At 39.8% G+C, this 16020-nt stretch overlaps 1 protein-coding gene across 1 annotated transcript in view; it reads left to right on the top strand.

The window, feature by feature from the left end:
• nr3c2 (nuclear receptor subfamily 3, group C, member 2) overlaps positions 1 to 16020 on the top strand; it is a 194108-nt gene that overhangs the window by 106762 nt on the left and 71326 nt on the right. The gene's annotated exons all lie outside the window — the stretch shown is intronic.

Genomic DNA, 16020 nt, shown 5'->3' with positions numbered 1-16020 from the left:
TGCTGGATTTTCTCAGTCAGCTTTATGAGGTAGAGTCACCTGCAATTCAGGCTTTCAGTTAACAGCTGTGCTGAACTCATCAAGAGTTAATTACTTGAATTTCTTGCCTCTTAATAAAGTGTTTGAGAGCATCAGTTAAAGTAAAGTAGTGAAGAGGTAGAGTTACAGGTATACAGTGAATAGTGAATATTTAAGTAATGATCTAATCCAGGTTATGGCTAATCAACTAGGTAAATAAAATAAATGCAGGTCAATCCTATCATTCCATAAATAAGAATTTCAAGAACATGATGATTAAAGTGGCACTCATCAGGACCAAGAGCAAGAGTTGCCTCTGTTGTACAGGAGTTACCAACCTTAGAAACCACAAGTTAACAGCTAGCCAGATAAGAGCATCTAAATGCTTCTTCACAGAGTATTTTGGTTTGTTTTAAACTTTTAAGTTACTACATGATTCCTTATGTGTTCCTTCACAGTCTGGATCACTTCAGTATCCATTTACTATGTAGAAAAAAGACTGTATTTGTGAAATAGGAAATGTGTCCAAAATTAGACACATTTTTAGCATGAGAATTGGGTCATAACTGATATGAACAATAAGAGATAATGAGCAGAACCAACATGGCAACCAACATTGGTGTTTTTTTTTTTTTAAAAACACCAAGAAAATACAGAAAATACAGAAAAAGAGGAAGCCAATTACCTTTAATGAAAGTTAATTTAGAAAAGTGCATTTATATGGAGCATTTATTTATACAAAATACAGTGAAAAAAAAATGAAAAAAATTGTAAAAAAATAAAAGAAAATTAAAAAGCAGATGCCCTTTGCTATCTTACACCCCTAAAAACAGTCTATTTTCACGCCTTGTACATGTGGCTTCAGAATTTAGGAATATATCTACACTGATGGGTGTGGTGGTTTGAAAGTGAGGTGTTTCAGGTAAATTTCTGGTGTGTTTCTATATATTTTGGTGATGGAAAACACAGGAGCTCCACTGACTGATTAAAACCCTGACAACAGTCAATCATCAGTTTTAGTTTTAACTCTTTTAACTCAACAACAGACAGAATAAAGAATAAAATAACATTGCTGTTCCCTTAAATGAGCTGCTGGTGTATCTTCACAGTGTAAATGCACAGGTCAGTATCCTCTGCTGAGAAGCTGTGCTGTTAAGATACAAACGCGCCAAAGTCAGAGCTCACCTGCCTCTTAAAGCCTCATTACGTCCCAAACCTAATCACACCCATGATTAATTCAGAGAATTAGTACATGCCTTTTGCGTGTTTCGCTAAAATAGATCACTAAAATAGGGCCCAGTGAGCAGGGAACTGTGAAACCAACACTAGTTAATGTGTAGCTCCTCCCACTCTAGTGCTGCATTGCTTATATTATGTAATCCTGCAGGTTCTGGCTGTTAGTAATGAAGCGTGAGGCGGTGGCTCTGTGGAGAGGATCTGTCAGTACAGCAGTGTTTAACTGTAGGGGCTGTAGAGTGTAGGATAAATTCATAACCTGGCGTCAGATCTCTCGGCTCCGCGCCGCTCGGCTCCGTCAGTCAGAGCTCTGACACACTTCCAGCAGTGATACTTTTAGCCGTGCTCGCGGGCTGTTGACAGGAACGCTGGTGAGGCCAGGCGCGGGCCGGGCAGCACCGGGCTCTGCTGAGAGACCTGTCTATCTGCTTTCTCTTTCTGTGAACTCTGCGTGCGGATGAGTGCAGCGTTGGGGGACGAGGCGGGGGGAGATGTGTGAGGCTGATAGAGTGAAGGCTGTCGTTTCTTCAGTTGGACGCTGCTGTATACCTGCGGGCCCTGCATACCTCTCCGCCTCCTCCCCCACTCTAAACACCGCTCACTCGCTCGCACCGCGCCTGCAGGAGGAGAGCAGAAACGGCAGGTCCAGGAGCAGTCTGTGGGCACCAAGTGGAGGAAAGAGAAGCAGAATAAAGATCAATGAAAGTAGGCTTCGCAAATGAAAGTATCAGCACAAAGTTTTGGATGTTTGGAAACAAAATAATCTCAGTTCTTTTTTTTGCGTTAACCCATAAAGACCCAAACAGAGTTAATATTAATACTGCTCTACTGAGTACAGAATCTAATATTAATTATGCAGCACGCTCATGTTTTTTTTCTTACAGAAATAAAGAGCAGGAACATAACTGTTAATATTTTAGGGTTAAAATCCTGATGTAACATACAGTGCCCTCCAAAAATATCAGGACGGCGAGGCCGATAACATACATGCATAGATAAACTGCAAAAAATCCATTGGCAAAAACTAGACAAAATATATGCTAATTAAAACAAATATATGTTTGTGAAGCAAAAAAATCTGCCAGTGGAGTAAGCGAAATTTTCTTAGTAAGATTTCTTACAAAAAGCAATGGCAAAGTCTCAAAATGAGTGAAGTAACACCTAAATCAAGCAGAAAAGTCACTGTTTTTGGACACAAGAATCAGAATAACTTGATTGCTGCTTGATTGTGCTTATTTTGAGTTCAAATCACTTAAAATAAGGTACAAATTCTAAGTAAGAATGATTAAGATAAGTAACCCTAAAATAAGCAACATAATCTAACACTTACACAATGCTTAGTAAGACAAAAAGTCTTATCAGAGAAGAAAATAAGATTTATTGCCTTAAATTTAGAACATTTCACTTGCTAAGATTTAGTTTTTTGCAGGGTAGATAGTAGATAGGGGTGTAACGGAACAGAAAATTCAAGGTTCAGTTCACACCTCGGTATAAACCCCATGGTTTGGTGCGTTTTTGCTAAGTTTCGGTATGTAATCGGCATTCTGTACAGCCTCACCTTTATTAACTTAATATAATAATGACAATGAATCTTCATTCTAATCATGTTTTGTGTTTTTTAGAATGGAATTTTGTAACAGGGCTCGAGCTCTTTTATTAAATGCTGAAACCAGGTTTCCCTCCTACTGTCGTCATGAGAGGATTCATCTTTTAGATCTTGTTGGAAGAAACAAACAGTGAGCCTGATTGTGGCGCTTTATTAGGAACAAAAACCACAGCATTACTTTAACTGATTAAACTACAAATGTATATTTTTTGTAAAGATATTGAGAGATAGATAGAGAGAGAGAGAGAGAGAGAGAGAGAAAGAGAGAGAGAGAGAGAGAGAGAGAGAGAAAGAGAGAGAGAGTCTCCTATAGGCTGTACGGTGTATTCTGCGTGCATTCTACGAAGCTGACTTCCATTGAAAGTTTAGAAGGTTTTTTCTCTCCTCTTTTTCTCTCTTTTATCTCTCCTGTAAAGTTGCTGTTTTTGAAGATACTTGTTTTTCATTGGACAGCTACTATTTAAGCTTTTTTTCAGGCATTTACATCTGGTTCTGATACACTTTTCAGAAGGTAGCACCTGTGTGTGTGTGTAATGAGTGAGGGTGTACAGGCAATGGGAACACCTAAAGGAATGGACTCTGATGATTGACTTTTGTCAGGATTTTAATCAGTCAGTGGAAACATATAGAACTAAAACATATAGAAACACGCCAGAAATTTAGCTGAACACACCTCACTTCCAGATCACCACACCAATGAGTGTAGATTTATTCATTAACTGTATAGACGCTATTTTAACAGCGCAGGCCCAGGGTATGAACATAGACTGTTGACGGGGGGTGTAAGATAGCAAAGAGCATTGCGACGCTCCTTGCGCAGGGTGTACGATAGGGCCCTCAATGTCAGAACTTCAGTCAACCATGTGTAGGAGTCTGGGTTTGGCGCCTCTCGAACACTTCTCTCACAGAAATGTTCGAGAGGAATGAAATTGAGCAGTTATGCTTACCCCGTCTCCTGTCTCTGATGCATTAGCATATTACACAAGCATGCTTTAATGCATATGAACAGAGCTGTCTCTGGAGGGACGAGGAGGCCTGGGTCAGCTGACCTTACACACTACATCAATGTATAACACACAGGCTCTGTGTTACCGCTTCCTCCATACAAATCCATGAGAGCTCTCAGTTTTCAACAGCTTTACAAACTGCATAGCAATTGACTGAGGCCGAGCGCCTACAGGCTGCCTATAAGAGCCTATCTGAGTGGAGCGGGACCCGGTTCTAGATCTTATTGCACATTCAAACCTGTTTCATAATTGATTTAAAGGCACTTTCGCATGTAAAACACAGGTTTATAATTCACACGGCCAGAGAGCCGGAGTCCGCTGACCTGAGGCTGCTGCCCTGCTATGGTCTGCTACTGCGGCAGTGCTGTAACACTGTGGGTGTTGAAGAGTATAGCTAAATAAAAAAAAAATAAATAGAGTTTATGAACGGCATTTAAACATACAGTACTGTGCAAAAATTTTAGACACCAAAGCAAATTACCCTAATCTATTTATCTCAGCAATATGAGTGAAAAAAAAGCACCACATATGATTTAAGCAGATGCAAATAAACATTGATACAGTAAAACGCAACTAAGAAATCTCATTTTTAGCTAAGTATGATGTTATATCCTGTGAGCCAAGCTGAAGAACAAAGTGTAGAGATTCCAGATTTCTCCTGGATGCTCCTCAGTCAGCATGTGTATAAAGATATGTTCAGTTCCGTCAGCAGCTCACCTGATTTACCACATTTACCAGTAATTTACCAAAGCAGGTGTTGATTAATATGAAGAGAACTAGAAATAATAACTCTATTAAACTCAGATGAGGAGGAGAGATTAGGAGATGCTGTTTTAAGGAAAACAGGGCTGTAAAAGCTGTAACTGCTTTTTGTAAAATTGCTTGTGTTTCTATTTATTGTAATGCTCAGTGTTTTACTGAGTTAATAAACATAAATTTACTTCACAGATAAGACATTTATTCTTTATTGAAATTCCCACAGGTGCCTAAAACTTTTGCACAATACTGTTCTTATAAAGCTCAAATTCCCATACAGTATTGTGCAAACGTTTTAGGCACCTGTGGGAATTTCAGAGCAGTAAACACAAACATCTGAAGAAATTGCCTTTTTAAACATTATTTATAAAGGTAATTAATAGAAATTCTAATTTCTAAGTTAGATGGTATGTTGCAGAAGCCTGTCTGTGTTTGATTGTTAATTGTCTGGACAGCAAAAAAAAGAAACACAGGGAATCTGATTAAAAACATATAGGGCACTATTTTAGCAATCTGTAGGCGAACCGTCAACAGTGCATCGTGCAGCTTGCAGCTTGACTTAGTGTGTGTCAGTGTGTCTTTGCTATCAAAACCACAGGAAAAGTACACCTTGCACAGCTTGAAATGTGCAAAAGGCATGCTCTAATTCTCTTAATGAATCATGGGTATGTTTTGAGCGTAACATGCAATAAACCAATCAGAGTTTTACTTGATTTTCTGTTTAAGAGCCAGGTGTGCTCTGACTTTGGCGGATTGCTATTTTAACAATGCAGCAACCTGGATGTGTCCAATGCTTTTTAGCAGAGAAAACTGACCTGCACGATCATGCATTCACTGCCAAGTTAGCAGTGAACGTCTGAGTGTTTACGTCTGTCTATGTTGTATTCGGTCAGTGGAGCACCTGTGTTTTCTGTTGCCAAGATAGCAATACGCCAATACTTCCAGAGACAACCAAGCCCATCGGTGTAGATATATTCACAAGATATATTCATTTTCTTAATATTGTCCAAATTACAAATTCACATACAGTAACTGCCATTAGCTTTGCTTGAGCTGACCCTGTGGCTAGGAGTGTTAGCCTCGCTAACCTGGGGCACAAGTCCCGCAGTTCTCCGCAGGGTTTACCCACAATTCCCTACTGCGCGCCGCTCGGTGTGGGGCGCTGAGTGGGTGCAGTGGTAGCGTTTAGACTGTCTCCCTGCGGTTATGTAAGCCGTTTTGTCCTCTCCGCTGTTTGTTTTACCTAATCTACCTTTAGCTTCCCCTGCATTCCAAGGTAGATGTTATATAAATACTCCAGACTGGAGAGGCCGGCGCTGAGCGGACGAGTGGCCGGCCCTCTCTCGCTCTCTTTCTCGCTCGAGAGTGCTTCTCTCTACAGCTGAACTGGGAGCCATTTTCCCTGATTAGTGCAGGGTTCTCCCACCTCTCTCGCTCGGCCGTGGCGTAATAGTTGGCCCACTTGAACGTCGTCCCAAGTGCTACAATACAGCAGAACTCCCCTCCTTCACTTTAATGGAGGGTGCTTATCTTTCCTTCTGCCTTAAAGAAGCAGGTCGGCCACAAAAATCGAATTGGCGGTGGATTCGCCTGATGCCCAATGGAGTAAGATAGGTAAGATGTGTGTTATTATGAAATAACATTATCACAAAAATATACTGAGGGCTCTGAGTAGTCCAGTGGTCCACTGGTTTGAATCCTGGTCATGCAGCTTGCCCTCACCAACCAGAGTCCGAGAGAGCATAATTGGTCTTGCTCTCTCTGGGTGGATACAGTAGATGGCGCTCTTTCCCCTCTTTCCCCTCATTACTCCACAGGGTGATGTGGATTAGCACAAGGCTGCGTCTATGAGCTGATGTATCAGAACCGAGTCACAGCGCTTTCCTCCGAGTGCACTGTGATGCTACTTGCTAATGCTACATCAGCAGCAGATTGACAAAAGGTGGTGGCTGACTTCACATGTATTGGAGGAGGCATGTGCTAGTCTTTACCCTCCTTGTGTTGTGGCATCACTAGTGATGGGGGAGGGCAGCTAAGCAGCTGAGTGAGTGGGATAATCGGTAAAGCTAAATATGTGAATTTATTTTAAGGCCTTATGCATCATATCAGAGTACAACTCTTCTCATTTCCCATTAAATATCTACTAGAGGCAGATTATATCTGTATAGTATCACTTATTATACTTCAGTACTGGATATATGAAGAGCATAATTAGTATCATGACATATTGGCTCATTGATTTCTGTTATAATCTGGTAAAAATGTCAGTTAGAGGTGTGCCATATCATATCGCATGCAATAATAGTGACAAATAACATTTAATGTTCATTTTGTGGTAATGTGAGGAAAATTAGAAAAGGGACGTATAATATGATACATTATCGTTATGATTAATGATTCATTAATATGATTCAATCTTATATATATTCATATTTTTTGTCATATGGACACAAATATAAAATACCTTGAAATATCTATTTTAGGGCCATATTTTTCATCCCTAGTACAAATATAGTAAAAAAAAATTGGTGTGTAGAATCTGCTACTTTCAGACATGTAATTGCATACAGGTCCATGTCAATTAAAACGTGTGTAAAAGAGTTTTTCATATAGTGTATGTTTTTTCGTGTGAAATAAGTTTTGTATCTGTTTAATACCGCTTGTTTGGTATGTAATTAAGGCTGTGACTGTTAAATGATTTTAACTAAAAATCATTACAAATATTCTGTTCTGTCAAATAATAACATTAATACACAAATGTATGTACACTGCCTGGCCAAAAAAAAATATATATATATATATATATAAATGTCTTTACCAGGATTTAAGTAAGTAAATGATGTGGGGTTGATTGATGCTGCAGTTGGTCTGCAGGTTTAGATTCAGCAACAGTATGTGCTGAAAGAATGAGGTCAGCTGACTCTACCTGAATATACTGAATATAGACCAGCTTATTCCATCAATGGATTTATTTTTTCTTCCCTGATAAGACACACGGACAGATTTTAAGATGATAAAGTCAGGATTCATGGGGCTGGAATTGTGAAAGAGTTCAGGGTTCAGGGAGAATGAGATCATCATTTATCATTTTCACACATGGATTGAGAGAGAGTTCACCACAGAGTCCAGACCTTAACCTCATTGAGAATCTTTGGGATGTGCTGGATGGAGAAGAGCTGCTTTGAGCAGCGGTTGGTCAGACTCTACCATCATCAATGCTGCTGCAAGATCTTGGTGAAAAATTAATGCAACTTAATGCATTTTTTTTTTTGCCAGGCAGTGTATATTTCAAGTAACTGTAATTAATCTGTAACAATGCATATTTGACCCATTATTACACAGTTATTACATGCATTATTAATGTGTAACTACACAGTTACTAGGGTCACTTATTATATATTATAAAGTAGAACCTGCTACCTTGCTGTGAACTGGTGCTCTGTCCAGTTTTTGTTCCTGTATTCCTGTATTCTTTGTCTTCAGTGATTCTAAGTAGACTCTTGACCCAGTGTGACCCCCCTGGCTAAGAAGAAGAAGGGTAGGAAGATGGATGAGCTATAATACTTAGCTGTGAATGCTCATTGCTGGTTCTGCTTAGCCCCGTAGCTCAAAACTGAAGCAGGAAACTTTCTATACAACTCACGTCTCGCTGTTGAGCTCAGTTCGGGGTAACGGGGGAAACGGCAAATTTGATTTCTCACCAAACTGCGTCTTTAAACATCGCTCCCGCTTGCTCTTCAGTGGAATTCCTTGAGCGCTGTGTTGAGTTTGACTGAATGGCATGTTGTTTTCCGAAAGCACGGCAGCGCAAACATCATCAGGAGATGGGAGGGCTGCGCTGCTTTGATCAGCTAACTCTGCGAGGGGATTGGGAAAGCAGGCCAAGAACTCCACAAACAGTCAAGGAAATAAGTTCAGCCCCGAAGATTGGCACCCAACAACTCCGACTCGGCGCGTACAAGCGGGGTGATCTTGTAGTTCGCTCGTTTTGCTTTGCTTTTGCAGCCCACCCCTCACTCTGCAGCATCCCCCCGTGCACCGGCTGCGAGTTTCCGCTCATCTCCGCTGACACCGCACTCCTTAAACAGCAGCAGTAAAGTATGCAGAATGCAAACAATGCTGAGAATGCCTCGCCTCGCGCTGCCGTGTCTAATACAGTCCCCCATGCAGCCGCTTCCACACTCGGCTTCAACATCTGCTCTGTATCTGAACGCGTCCGCACTTCCGTCAGGCTTTTTTTTAATGCGTTTATGTTCTGAATACTACTGAATATTCTTCTACACTTCTGCTCTGTTATTGTTACAATAAAAAACCTTATGCCTTATTGTCTTACACTCTCCGCAAAGTGCGTCATGAATCACCAGACAACTGTCTACACTGAAAAAAAAATGCTGCGTAAAAAAATTACTTAAAAACTTTTGCAACTTTCTGCATTTGTTTTTTTTAAGTAAATTTAATTTCATGTAAATTTAAGTAACTTCACGGGTGCACCACGGACTAAACACAACCTAAACAGACATTCATTCACAACAGTCAGACGTTCATACAGTTTCTGAATCAGTTTTTTCTGATTTTACTATTTATAGATATATGTTTGAGTTAAATGAACATTGTTGTTTTATTCTAAACTACAGACAACATTTCTCCCAAATCCAAATAAAAATATTGTCATTTAGAGCATTTATTTATTTGCAGAAAATAAGAAATGTCTGAAATAACAAAAAAGTTGCAGAGCTTTCAGTCCTCAAAGTTTTAATAGTTCAAAAATCAATATTTGGTGGAATAACCCTGGTTTATGATCACAGTTTTCATGCATCTTGGCATCATGTTCTCCTCCACCAGTCTTACACACTGCTTTTGGATAGCTTTATGCTGCTTTACTCCTGGTGCAAAAATTGGAGCAGTTCAGTTTAATTTGATGGCTTGTGATCATCCATCTTCCTCTTGATTATATTCCAGAGGTTTTCAACTTGGTAAAATCAAGAAAAAATATACTTATTATGTATTAAGTCTCTTATTTTTTTGCACACATGGGCACGCAACAGTGCATAAACCTATAGCGCATACCTGTTGGCAGCTATGCAAACATTCTCTGCTGAGAAGTGTTGAAAACGTCCAGCTAGCTGCGCCCTTAAAATAGCAATCCGCCAAAATCAGAGCTCAACTGGTTGTTATAGGGAATAGCAAATGATGCGCTGATTGGTTTCTTTCATGTTACGCCCAAAATTAACCACACCCATGATTAATTAAGAGAATTAGTACATGTCTTTTTTCTCATAATAAACTAAAGTTACATTCAGGTTCTCTGGTGGGTTTGGATGGTAAATAAAGTGGCTATATTTGTGCTGTAGACATGGCAACCCCTAATTCCCAAAACCGTCACAGTAAAGATAGATATCAGAGACTCTCAGAGTTAAAGTTTCTCTAAAATGAACAGTTTTACACCAGGCCCACTCTGACTGACTCTGTTTACATCTCAGACACTCAATTATGCAGATATTTTGGTGAAATTCCTTTAAGAATATCTCATTTTTTTCCTGTGAATAAGCTCATTGTTTTCCTTGTAAACACTGAGTATGAAGTCTTAGAGGCTGTTAGCCTGGGGATTTACGCTGTAATGAGATTTTCTTTTCATATTCACTGTTATTTATAATGTTTATAATGTTGATCATTTGTTTAGGTCCATTAATCTTGACACAGAGCAAATAACTTTTCAATACATTCAGAGAAATTAATCTTGTGATCACATTCGAGATGCTGAAACAGTGTGTAGAATATCGTCTATTGAGTTGAGCCCATTGAGTCCATGCTCAACTCAATCTCATACTGTGGTCTCATTCTGTATGAGGCTGTGGGGAGCTGGAAACAGTTTTTATAGTTTTGCTAATACTATATACAGTGGAGCTGCAATAAGGGCACAGTAATTAACAGTACTTATTATATAATGTCTCAACTAATTATTAATTGAAAGTAGTGAAGACATTAGTTTTGGTGTCAATTATATAAAAAAAAACAGATTAAACTGCGATTAATCATACTTTTTCTTCTTAAGATGTACGTTTTTACAGTGGATATTTAAGTGTAAAAAAAATAATGTAAAAAAATTAAAATGAGTGGTGTTCATTTAAATACTAGTATATACTTGTATGTTTGAGGGGAGATAAAGCCAATGTATGCGCTGAAATAAAGAATGCATGAGTTTTTTTTTTTTTTTTTACTTTATTGTAAACATCTCAGCTTGGTTGTAAGGATTTGTGAATTAGAAATCACTTTCAAACACGGTATTTTCAATGGGACCGCATAGTAAACGGAGTGTTTCATCAACAAGCAGTGAACACTGCACATTACTGCATGTGTAAACAGCATGGAGCAGCAGAGAAAGCGTTTGTTCACAGCTGTGTTAAATTATCTGGCGAATTTATCAGATTAAACTGTGCTTTATCAGCAGTTAAGCTCAATTAAAAAGAAGAATATTTGATAGCTGGGTCAGCACTGATGCAGATAAAACGTGACTTTATTAAATAAAGGTGCAGACAAAGGGGTAGTCAGACAAAAATATATCAACAGGGGCAAACAACAGTAGAAGGGATATAACATACCAGACTAGAAAACAGTCTAGAGGTCAAACACAGGCAGGCAATATCAAAGGGCAGGCAAAAATCAGAGGCGGTGAACAAAACAAGGTCAAAAAAGAGAGAAACAAAAAAAAGGCAAATGAAACGGGTTGTATGAGGAAAAAACATCAATACTTGGCCGAGCACAGGTGCAAAATGAGTCCCCTTTATAGGCCATGTAGTATTCTGGAGACCAACTTCCTGGTAGAAGCATGTGATGTGTCATGTGATCATGAGTCAGTGTAGTTTCAGTGTAAGGTGCATCCTGGGCAATGGAGTCTGGAGGCTCCGGAGGCTGATAGTGGGAGAGACAGGAGCGCTTACAGTGCCAGGTGTGACATTAGGACTGGACTGAGACCAAAATCTTTGCTTTGGGTGGGGGTGACATCATTTTGTGGTACATGGTATTATCGTTATATCGCCCGACCCCTAAGGAGAACCCTTGAAGCAGCAAATCCCGACCCACATGCCTGAAGACCGAGGCATTACTCCAATAATTCCAATGCTGTTCTGCTGCAGTGCTTCACCTCATCATTCACTGTTGGTCTAATGGAGAGCGATTAGCTCTACCTGAACACAGTGCGTGATGCTGCTCTCTCTCTCTCTCTCTCTCTCTCTCTGAGTCCCGCTGTAGCTCTACTGTACACAGCCACCATCCAAAAACACTCCGGGCATCAGGCACTTAAACAGGTCGCCTGTTTCATAACCGCGGACACTGACCCACTTACCCCATCCGCAGGAGGAGTCACCTTGTCAAAAGTTTATTTTATTATTTTTTCATGCCTGACTTTTATTCTCTGGCGGCAGGATGCTTTCAGATGTGTTTAGAACCGGGCTGGTGACTGACAGAATGCAGCCGGGCTTCTTTTAAAGGCAGGGTTTGTCAACAAATCAGATTCACGCAGTTATCCTCATATAGCCCTGCTAAAAAATATATATATACATAGATCAAGGACAGATTTTGCTGGTATCTGGTTCTAAATGGTGTAGGCTGCTCCTTTATGATCAAAGTTGTTGAAAAGCTGGTCATATAATATACAGCACCAGACAAAAGTTTGGACCCAGCTCTTCTCATTCAATTTATAATTTTTTTTACATGGTAAATTTAATATTGAAGACTCTATTAAAGCTATACAAGGACACATGCACAAAAAAAAGCCAGAATTATCGTAGTTTTATATTTAAGTTTAGCACATTTATCTTTTTCGGACAGATCTGCACACTCTTGGTTTTAATTTTAATCTCAGTGTCTTCATGAGGGAGAGTCACCTGGAATAGTTTTCTCAGCGTCTTGAAGGAAGGAGTTTCTGGAGGTGCTGAACAATAGTTTCTGCTTTTCCTTCACGCTGTGAAGCTCCAGCTCCTACCACATTCCCAATCTCAGTTGAGTTTTAGTCAAATAGGATATTTTTACTGTTTACTACACTATACTACACTTCTGTTTGTATCCCTTAATTGTTTTAAAGTATTTAATTTTAATCTACAATGTAGAAAGTACGTTAAAAAAAGAAATAAAGAAAAACAATGAATGAGAAGAGGTGTGTCCAAACTTTTGAGTGGTACTGTACATGCTGGTCAACCAGCATGTTATACCAGTTATACCAGTTCTACTGAATGCCAGCGTGTATAAGGCTGCATAAAACATTAATATGTCAAACAGACTTTTATTACAGTTGAGATGAACCTAAATAAACTATGCAAGCATATTCCCAATAGGCTACTTTTATCATTTTTATGTATTTTTGTGCAGTGCTGGGGGAAGAATGGAAAAAGCACCAACTGTTTAACACTGGGAATGATTTAAAACAAGTTTACTCTGTCTTGTAAAATTGAATACAGTCTATCTCATTGTGAGGAGCACCTGCATTCCCATTTTCTCTGCTGGAACTTTTAGACACAAGTGGGTTTAAGATTATCGAACAATTTAAAGTGATTTGATGCAGATTTGTGATTACTTAGGCCTGCAAGTAGCATGATGCTAATTATTCAGGAGTAAGCTTTCATTGCTTATTAGCTACATTATCCTATATATAAAACTACCACACACTGAGCAGGTCCTAGCGATCGACTACGTTTAAGCTGAAGGGAAAATCGTGGAAATGATGGTCAAACTCCTGCTTTAATCACATTCTGCCGTCTCGACACTGACTGGCTCTCAGGGCCCACCAATCGTCTTCCCCCGCCAGAGACGAGCTAAGCAGCTAACAAATTGAATGTGTGTTTAGATGGGCGCGGCAGAATTAGATCAGCGCGCTGGATTGTGTCGGAGCTGCTGAGAGCCGTCTCCCTCGCTGAGCCGAGCGTGCCTCCGAGAGCAGACGGCTAGTTAAGACGCCATGATGTTGTCAGAATGTTAAGCAGACAATTACCCTGCACTATCGATTATGATGGGCGAGAGAGCTCATTAGCAAAGGGAGAGAGAGAGAGAGAGAGAGAAAGAGAGAGAGAGAGAGAGACAAAAAGAGAGAAAGAGATGGAAGAGACAAGCTACTCCGGCAGAACCGTGAAAGTAAACGAATAAAGCTTTTCTGTAAAAAAAAACACAAGAGCCTAATGGGTGGTTCTCAGCTTCAGAAGGAATATCTGTTAATAGAAAATATCTGATAATTTGTGTATTTGTATTTAAAGTAGAAACAAATCTTGTTTTTTTTTAGAAAATTAACCCTTTATATTTTATTGTATTAATACTGTTGTTGCATTCATTTTGATTATTAACATTAACACTGTTGGTGTTTAATTAAACACTATCACTAGTGTTGATTTAATGCTGACAGTTCGGGTGGCTTTGTACCCTCTAGCATGTCTGGCATGGTACCAATAGGTTTATATATATATATATATGTTCCAGATTTGTAACTACAAGATCATGCAAAAAGTGAAAAATGCCAAATCATATCGACAATATGCTCTATAAAATAGTCTAGTTTAATTGGATGATGTCGATCTATTTAAAACTAATCAGATTAATCACTTCAATATTCTCATAATAATCACAATTAATCACACTTCTCCATAGGATGAAAAAAATGCTGTTTTTGTCCTGTATTTTTGGAAGGGAGACAGTAAAAATGGTGTACTGTGACATACCTGGAAAAATAGATTTCTATAGATGGGTGACTATTGACTGTTGTCAGGGTTTAAATCAGTCAGTGGCGCAAAGATACTGTAGGAACATTAGGAATTAACCTGAACACACCTCACTTTCAGACTACCACGTTTATTGGCGTTGATATATTCCTAAACTCTAGACTAGGCAAGAGTATCTGATGGGGTGTAAGATAGTAAAGAGCATTACAACAAGCCTTACACAGGGTGTACGATCGGGCCCTATTGTGTTATACAATATTTTTACCATATCGCCCAGCTCTACATTACAGTATGTAGGGTAATACAGGGGTTGGACAATGAAACTGAAACACCTGGTTTTAGATCACAATAATTTATTGTGGTGACGGACAGTTCTGGTGGAAACAGGAGAGTTGAGGTGCACATTGAATTCTGCCGTGATTTGATCAGCCGTGGTTTTCTGTTTTTTGGATACAATCCGGGTTAGCACCCGAACATCCCTTTCAGACAGCTTCCTCTTACAGCGTCCACAGTTAATCCTGTTGGATGTGGTTGGTCCTTCTTGGTGGTATGCTGACATTACCCTGGATACCGTGGCTCTTGATACATCACAAAGACTTGCTGTCTTGGTCACAGATGCTCCAGCAAGACGTGCACCAACAATTTGTCCTCTTTTGAACTCTGGTATGTCACACATAATGTTGTGTGCTTTGCAATATTTTGAGTAAAACTGTGCTCTTACCCTGCTAATTGAACCTTCACACTCACACATGCTCTTACTGGTGCAATAATGTGCAATTAATGAAGATTGGACACCAGGCTGCTCCAATTTAGCCATGAAACCTCCCACACTAAAATTACGACAGGTGTTTCAGTTTCATTGTTCAACCCCTGTATGTGTGTTTTTTGTCCATTCAGGCTCAGTGTGTTGGTTTTCTGTTTTTGGGATGTCAGCTGGGCATCTCTGAGAGGGTGACTTTGGCAGCGCAGTGCTCGGGCCGCTCGGACTATGTCAGGTTTCGCTGCCTGATTTAATCAAATTTCTGCAGAGTCAGCGTGACTATTTGGAGGGAGCGCCTCGGGTTTTTCTTTTTTTTTTTTCCCTTTTTTTCAGTTTTGGACTGTTTCGATTTCATTTGGAGGGCACAGGATGTAAACGCTCTCTCTCTCGGCCTTGTTGTTATTTTATTTTTTTCGATGGCTCTCTTTGCGCTGGTTCCTGGTTGTGTCGGGCGTGCGGGCGGTTGGTTGGTTGGGCTGTTTTGAAGGCGGCGGTCCCGGCGGGAGCTGTGTTTGGTTGGGAGCCGGGCTCGGGGGACCACCCCTGATAACCTCATGATCTGGAGCCGAATGATGAAGCATAAGTTATGAGTCAGTGGCATATGCCGAGCTCTTCGGGTGCCTGGTAACAGTGGGAGAAATACATTACACACTGGCTTCCCACCGCAGCCATTAGGGCCAGCCTTCTGCAGCGTTTAAAACGTTTAAAAATAAAACGCTGACTTTCTTTACTCCCTTGTTGATGCTGAGGTTAACCCTGAAGTACTGCTACACACCCTGTTCCTCCAGCTGCGCTTGTTTAGGCCTGTTTTAGGGTCACTGCAGCTCTTAACCCCTTATACTACAGGGTTATTATTTAGTTATAACTCTTTAAAGGGAAAATATCATGGGTAAAAACTGCATTTTATTTCTTTTTGTGAAATAAAAGCAATAAAAG

Source organism: Astyanax mexicanus, chromosome 7 (genome assembly GCF_023375975.1).
Source record: "Astyanax mexicanus isolate ESR-SI-001 chromosome 7, AstMex3_surface, whole genome shotgun sequence".
Classification (NCBI taxonomy): domain Eukaryota; kingdom Metazoa; phylum Chordata; class Actinopteri; order Characiformes; family Acestrorhamphidae; genus Astyanax; species Astyanax mexicanus.
This window is presented reverse-complemented; position numbering and strand designations above follow the sequence as displayed.